The sequence below is a fragment of the Bos mutus genome, chromosome 8, assembly GCF_027580195.1.
Source record: "Bos mutus isolate GX-2022 chromosome 8, NWIPB_WYAK_1.1, whole genome shotgun sequence".
Classification (NCBI taxonomy): Eukaryota; Metazoa; Chordata; class Mammalia; order Artiodactyla; family Bovidae; genus Bos; species Bos mutus.
This window is the reverse complement of record NC_091624.1, coordinates 17614121-17620523: the sequence shown is the minus strand read 5'-3', so window position 1 is coordinate 17620523 and position 6403 is coordinate 17614121. Positions and strand designations below refer to the sequence as shown.

General features: G+C 42.8%; 1 protein-coding gene across 3 annotated transcripts in view; it reads left to right on the top strand.

Annotated features, from left to right (window-relative positions):
- The first annotated feature begins 509 nt into the window (after positions 1–509).
- Positions 510–6403, top strand: part of FKTN (fukutin) — a 74024-nt gene continuing 68130 nt past the window's right edge. For all 3 annotated transcript variants that reach the window (XR_011465055.1, XM_070375170.1, XM_005909294.3), the window contains exon 1: positions 510–627. The gene's annotated coding sequence lies outside the window, so the exon portion shown is untranslated. The remainder of the gene's footprint in view (positions 628–6403) is intronic.

Here is a 6403-nt window from a genome sequence, read left to right as displayed (position 1 = left end):
TTCTCGCGGGAAATCCCACGGACAGAGGCGCCTGGCGGGCTACAATCCATGGGGTCGCAAAACAGTCGTACCAGAATTAGCGACTACACAGCTTAGCGACTGAGCACGACGATCGTTTCCCACTCCATCCCCCGTCTCACCCGACGGTACCGAAACCAGAATCTGGAGTTATTCTGAATCCCTCTGCAGAGCATACACACTAAAAAATTATTCGTTGCTTATCTGAAATTCATATTTAACTGGCGTCCTATATTTTATCTGGCAAACCCACACACTTTGGGGAACACAGCTCAGCGGGTGCCTCTCCAATTCTTGGACCACTTCCTAAAATCTCAGATCGCCTCTGTGCGCTGCTGTAGTAGTTACCTAGGCAAAAGATATTATAAAAAGAAAAAAAAAGCCTGGCTACGTAGCTTAATCCCCCAAACCAGAAAACTTCCGGGTTCAGTAACCTTCGGCCAGTGAGGAAGCGCCGGGAGTCTAGACCTGCCGGTGGCCAGTCTCCAGAACGTGCTTTACGCCTCAGGCACCAACCAGACCAGTGCGCACGACTCCGCGCTTGAAGGCCCCTTTTGCAGCAGTTGCTGTGAGTGCCGTAAAGCGGAGTTGCCGCCGCTGTTGGCTGAGGTAAGGTGTGAGAGGCGCTGCTTGGTCTCCAGGGATGGGCGGGCATCTCAGGAGGGTGTCGCCAGTGGCTCGGCTGCCGTCACTGGGCATTCGCCCAGCTCTCTGGGCACCTGCCCTGGCCAGGCAGGCCACAGGTTGAGCGCCCTCCGGGCTGGGAATACTCTGCGAGGCAGTCCACGAGCACCTCAGGGAGGTGTGCTCGGGCTCCTCCCCTCGCTGCCACGCTTCTAGTCGTGTTAGCCACTAAAATCCTCCTCCCGGGATAGGATCGGATTTGGACTCCATCGAGACCCTTGTAGGACCCAGTTGAGGTCGTGACGTTTGAGTAGGGTCGTGAGAGCCGTCTCCGGGTTTGGAAAAGGATCTAGGGGGAGGAGGAGAGCGTTGCACGTTATGGGGCCAATGTGTGTAAAAGTGTAGAAGCATGAAAGGAGCTCCCAAGTTTGGGCAGCTCTGCGTATTAGGGGAATGGCTGGAGGGATGGGTGCGGAGACGGGAAGCCAGGAACGTGGCGGGAGCTAACGCCGGGGCTCAACTGGCAAGGGCCTTGATGCCCATGAGGGAGTGTGGGGTGCTTCCGTGGGCAATGGGGGAGCTACGATAGCTTTCTAGAGAGGGGTATTTGAATTAGTCATCCCTTTCTCTCTTGCTTTCCCTCTGGGTTCAGCTTTCAGTTCAGTTGGAGCAGTGTTTACTGACGTGTCCATTTTGTGTGCTTGATAATGGGATGGACACTGCTGGCCGTGTAAATAAAGTTTCATATGGCACTGACATATGCCTTTTGTTTGCATTATCAACCGGGGGTGTCGGGAAAGATTGACCCGTAGAGAGCTGACGCAAGCTTTGGATAGGAATCTGGGGGATTGTGTTCAGATTTTGTCACCATCACCAGTTCTCAAGTAACACAAGAGAAGTCACTTCTCTCTGGGCCTCAGATTTCTCAGATTAAAAAGAGAACCTCGATGATATCAGGTTCTTTTTACTTTTGAAGATAGTAGGTTTCCAAAGAATAAGCTTCAGCCAAAATCACTGCAGATGGTGATTGCAGCCATGAAATTAAAAGACGCTTACTCCTTGGAAGGAAAGTTATGACCAACCTAGATAGCATATTGAAAAGCAGAGACATTACTTTGCCAACAAAGGTCCGTCTAGTCAAGGCGATGGTTTTTCCAGTGGTCATGTATGGATGTGAGAGTTGGACTATAAAGAAAGCTGAACACTGAAGAATTGATGCTTTTGAACTGTGGTATTGGAGAAGACTCTTGAGAGTCCCTTGGACTGCAGGGAGATCCAACTAGTCCATCCTAAAGGAAATCAGTTCTCAATATTCATGGAAGGACTGATGTTGAATCTGAAACTCCAATACTTTGGCCACCTGATGCAAAGAGCTGACTCATTTGAAAAGACCCTGATACTGGGAAAGATTGGGGGCAGGAGGAGAAGGGGACTACAGAGGATGAGATGGTTGGATGGCATCACCAACACAATGGACATGAGTTTGGGTGAACTCCAGGAGTTGGTGATGGACAGGGAGGCCTGGCGTGCTGCAATTCATGGGGTCACAAAGAGTCGGAGCGATTGTACTGAACTGAACTGTGAACAAATACAAAAGTGAGTGATGGAGCAGTGCATTAGAAATTGGGGAAAAAGAAGTCTGGGATTGGGCTGTACTTTGAGGATGGGTAGAGTTTGAGTCATCCAGAACTGTCTCTATCAAGCACCATAGATAAAGGTAGAGGCAGCAGGAATAAGCCTCTGGGAGGATAGAGGATTTGGGGAGGATGGCACTACATGTTGAAGGAACCTCAACTGAAAAGGAAGTGCAATGTGTTCTAAAAAGGAAGAAAAAGGGAGTGAGAGAAATGTCAACAATACATAGAACTTGATTTCTTGGGTCTAGGTGATTGATATTTTGAACCTGTGTTTCTAAAAAGTGAATTTAAGTGCTGTTGATAAAAATGAGAATTCTATCAAAATTCTAGGATGTGATAATGTATTGGGAGTACAGTGGTGCAGACTGTAGTTTTGTGTTGCTAATAACTAGCCTCTTGGGCTGTCATTTAATTCTAGATCCTATTCTCTTCTGTAAAATAATGTTGTTAGACTTAGTGGTCTCTCTTCTCTAAAACTTGTAAAATGTGAGTCTGTGACAATGGAGAACTGTTCTCCAGAATGGGGCAGAGAGATAGTTGATGGAGAATAAAAGGGTTAAATTTGAGGTGTAGGACATACAGTTAAATATTTAGATAGCTGGAGTTTAAGAAAGTTAAGTAGTAAGGTTTCCCTCTAGATTGAAAATGAGTTTGCTTTGAGGGAGAGACTGTAAAGAGTCACTATAGGATGTATGTGTAGATAGGAGACTAGAGAAATGATTGAAAGAGATGTATAGATCTCTATAAGCAAGGACTCCTTTTCAAAAAGGATTACATTTTGGGGGTCAACATTTTACTAAAATAATTTAACAGTATTTATAGTAAATATTAAGCAACCATTTCTGGGAACTCTGGTAGAAAATAAATAATTCAGATAGATACAGTCTCCACTGTCATTCTGATGTCTATTCAGAAGTAACATCATTTACATACTTATTTATTCAACAAATACTTATGTTTCATGCCTGCAATGTATAATGAAGGCAGATGTTGTTCCTGTTGTCCCTGCATGTAAAGGCTATCGTGTTCTAAATCAGTGCTTTTCAAATTTGAATGCACATATGAACCACCCGAGGATCTTAAAGTGTGGATTAAATATAGATTCTGAATCACTGGGTCTGCAGTAGGGCCTAAGAATTTTTGACACGCTCCAACGTGATGTTGATTTGTTGGTCTGAGGACCATACTTTTAAGTAGCAAAGATTTATTAATAATTTTGTTGTCTTTATGAAAATAATATGTGTTCATTATAAAAATATCAGGACAGTGTAGAAAAGCATAAAGAACAATGTAAAAATCACACTAATGTCCATACTTAGAAATGAGAATTATTGATATATTGGTGAACATACATCCAGATTTTATGTATGTACATGTATTCACACTTATATATTGTACTAAGTACTTGATGCATGCTGAGTCATGTGTTTGATCCTGTTAGCTTTATAGTTTTACTGAGATCAGTACCCAAACATCCTCAACCAAGCAGCTAAGTACTTGCATTTTTGGGGGAAAGACTTTACCCAGTTACAAATAACTTGGTTTAATGCTATTCTGTTACTCCAAAAATTGGGAGATATTAAAATAATGAAAGCTTGTGGTGTTGTAGGGGCTGTAATATTTGTTAACTGAGCCATAGAATGAGAGAACTTTTTTAAGTTTTTTTGAAAACTTAGTCATTTTTTTCTTCCCATTACAAAACCAATTGATATTCACATAGGATAAATAAAAAGGAAAAAGAAAAACACCTACAGTCCTCCCATCCCAAAGACAACCACTGTTCTTACTCTGGTGTGTATGCTACTAAGATAGCTCTTAAATGACCCATGAAAATGATGTATGTAAACTATGTTTGGGTCAAAAGAAATCCTTGGTTCCTCAACTTTCTGCTGCCTTTGCATAATCTTTCGTTTATACTATAGAGTCTTATAACAGGGAACAGCTTACAGGTTGCCTGGTGTCTGTAGGATGTACATAGGACCCAGTAATATTTGTGAACTTAATGGAAAAAAAGAATGAGGGAACAAACCAAACTGATCTGTGTGACATAAACTCTGGCTGTCACTCTTCACCTGCTGGTACTTGCATTCACCACTTATCTCAAATACTTTTGTACTGTTCTGGGGACACAGCTTTTCTAGGGTAATGGAAATCCATCATAAATCTTTTACAATCTATGTGTTTGAATTCTATTGTGGAAGAATATAGAATATGAAATACTGAGGAATATGGAAACATGACAGCCTCCTGTCTCAAGGAACTGTAACTGATTAAGACTGACTGCAGAAATAGTACAACTACAAGTGCTGTGTGGATGTAAATGAGGGGACCTTTAGTTATCGGACAGCAAAGGGAATTACTAGTAGACTAAAGGTCTCTAGTTTTTTGTCTACTAATTTTATTGCTAGCATTTATCATGTTAGAATTTGTCATGTTCTAGGTACTCTTCTGGAGAAGGCAATGGCACCCCACTCCAGTACTCTTGCCTGGAAAATCCCGTGGATGGAGGAGCCTGGAAGGCTGCAGTCCATGGGGTTGCTGAGGGACGGACATGACTGAGCAACTTCACTTTCACTTTTCACTTTCATGCATTGGAGAAGGAAATGGCAACCCACTCCAGTACTCCTGCCTGGAGAATCCCAGGGACGGCGGAGCCTGGTGGGCTGCCGTCTATGGGTTGCACAGGGTCGGACACAACTGAAGTGACTTAGCAGTAGCAGCAGCAGGTACTCTTCAGTGCTTTACATATCTTAATCTGACAGAACAGCCCTGTGAATTAAGTAAATTTATAGATCCATACTTTTTAAGATGGAGGCACAGAGAGATTAAATAACCTGCCTGCTGCTGCTGCTAAGTTGCTTCAGTCCATGGGGTCGCTAAGAGTCGGACACGACTGAGCGACTTCACTTTCACTTTTCACTTTGATGCATTGGAGAAGGAAATGGCAACCCACTCCAGTGTTCTTGCCTAGAGAATCCCAGGGACGGGGGAGCCTGGTGCGCTGCCGTCTATGGGGTCGCACAGAGTCAGACATGACTGAAGCAACTTAGCAGCAGCAGCAGCAGCAGTCTGTCTTCAGAGCCTATGGTCTTAACTACTCAAAAGACAGTGAGAGAGGCAGGGTGTGGGGGAGAAACTGTTACGCACAGAAGGAATAGCATAGACAAATGCACCAAGGTAAGAAGGCACTGTATCAGTGGGTTCACTTAGGGGATTAGTACTCAGTTAGCCGTGGAAGTCCTTAAAGCAGGGGAAAGTGACACAAAGTGTCACTGTAGAAATGACTGCACTTTGGTCCCTGAGATAAGTATATCAAGGAAAACCTAGTAGTAGAGTACAGATCTTCCTCAGTTTGATAAACTCATCATAAATTGAAAATGCATTTAATGTACCTAGCCTGCTGAACATCATAGCCTAGCCTAGCTTACTTTAAATGTCTTGGGGACACATATGTTAGCCTACACAGATGGGCATAATCATCTAATATGAAGCCTATTTTATAATAAAGTATTAAATATTTCAGATAATTTATTGAATACTACAAATGAAAAGCAGAATGGTCTGAAGTGTCAGTTGTTTACCTTGTGATCACATGGTTAGTTGGGAATTGTGCCTCACACTGCCACTGTCCAGCATCATGAGAGATTATGTGGGACCTATTGCTAGCTGCAGGAAAAAAATCAAAATTCAAACACCGTTTCTACTGAATGCTTGTCACTTTTGCCCCACTGTAAAGTCAAAAACTATAAGTCAAACTGTAAGTCAGGGACTATCTGTATTCATGTAGGAGGCTTTCTATTTAGGCAGAGTTAATAAGGCCTTGACAGTTGGCTAACTATACTGGAAATGGGAAAGAAATGACAGCTTTTAGAGGCACTGAGAAGAATGTATAGTTTGTTGACTCATTAAATAAGGAGTTAGAACTGTAAAAACTGTTTTGAACATAAATAATTGAGAAAATAGGGATACCATTAACAGAATAGAGGGGCAAGTCATGAAAAAAATCTGGCTTGAAGGTGGACAGTGCTGTTTAAGAGGACATCACCAGCAGTCTGGTAAAATATTTGTAGGCAATAGTCAGTAGACACGGGAAGTAAATCTAATTAAATGATTAGGAACAAGCA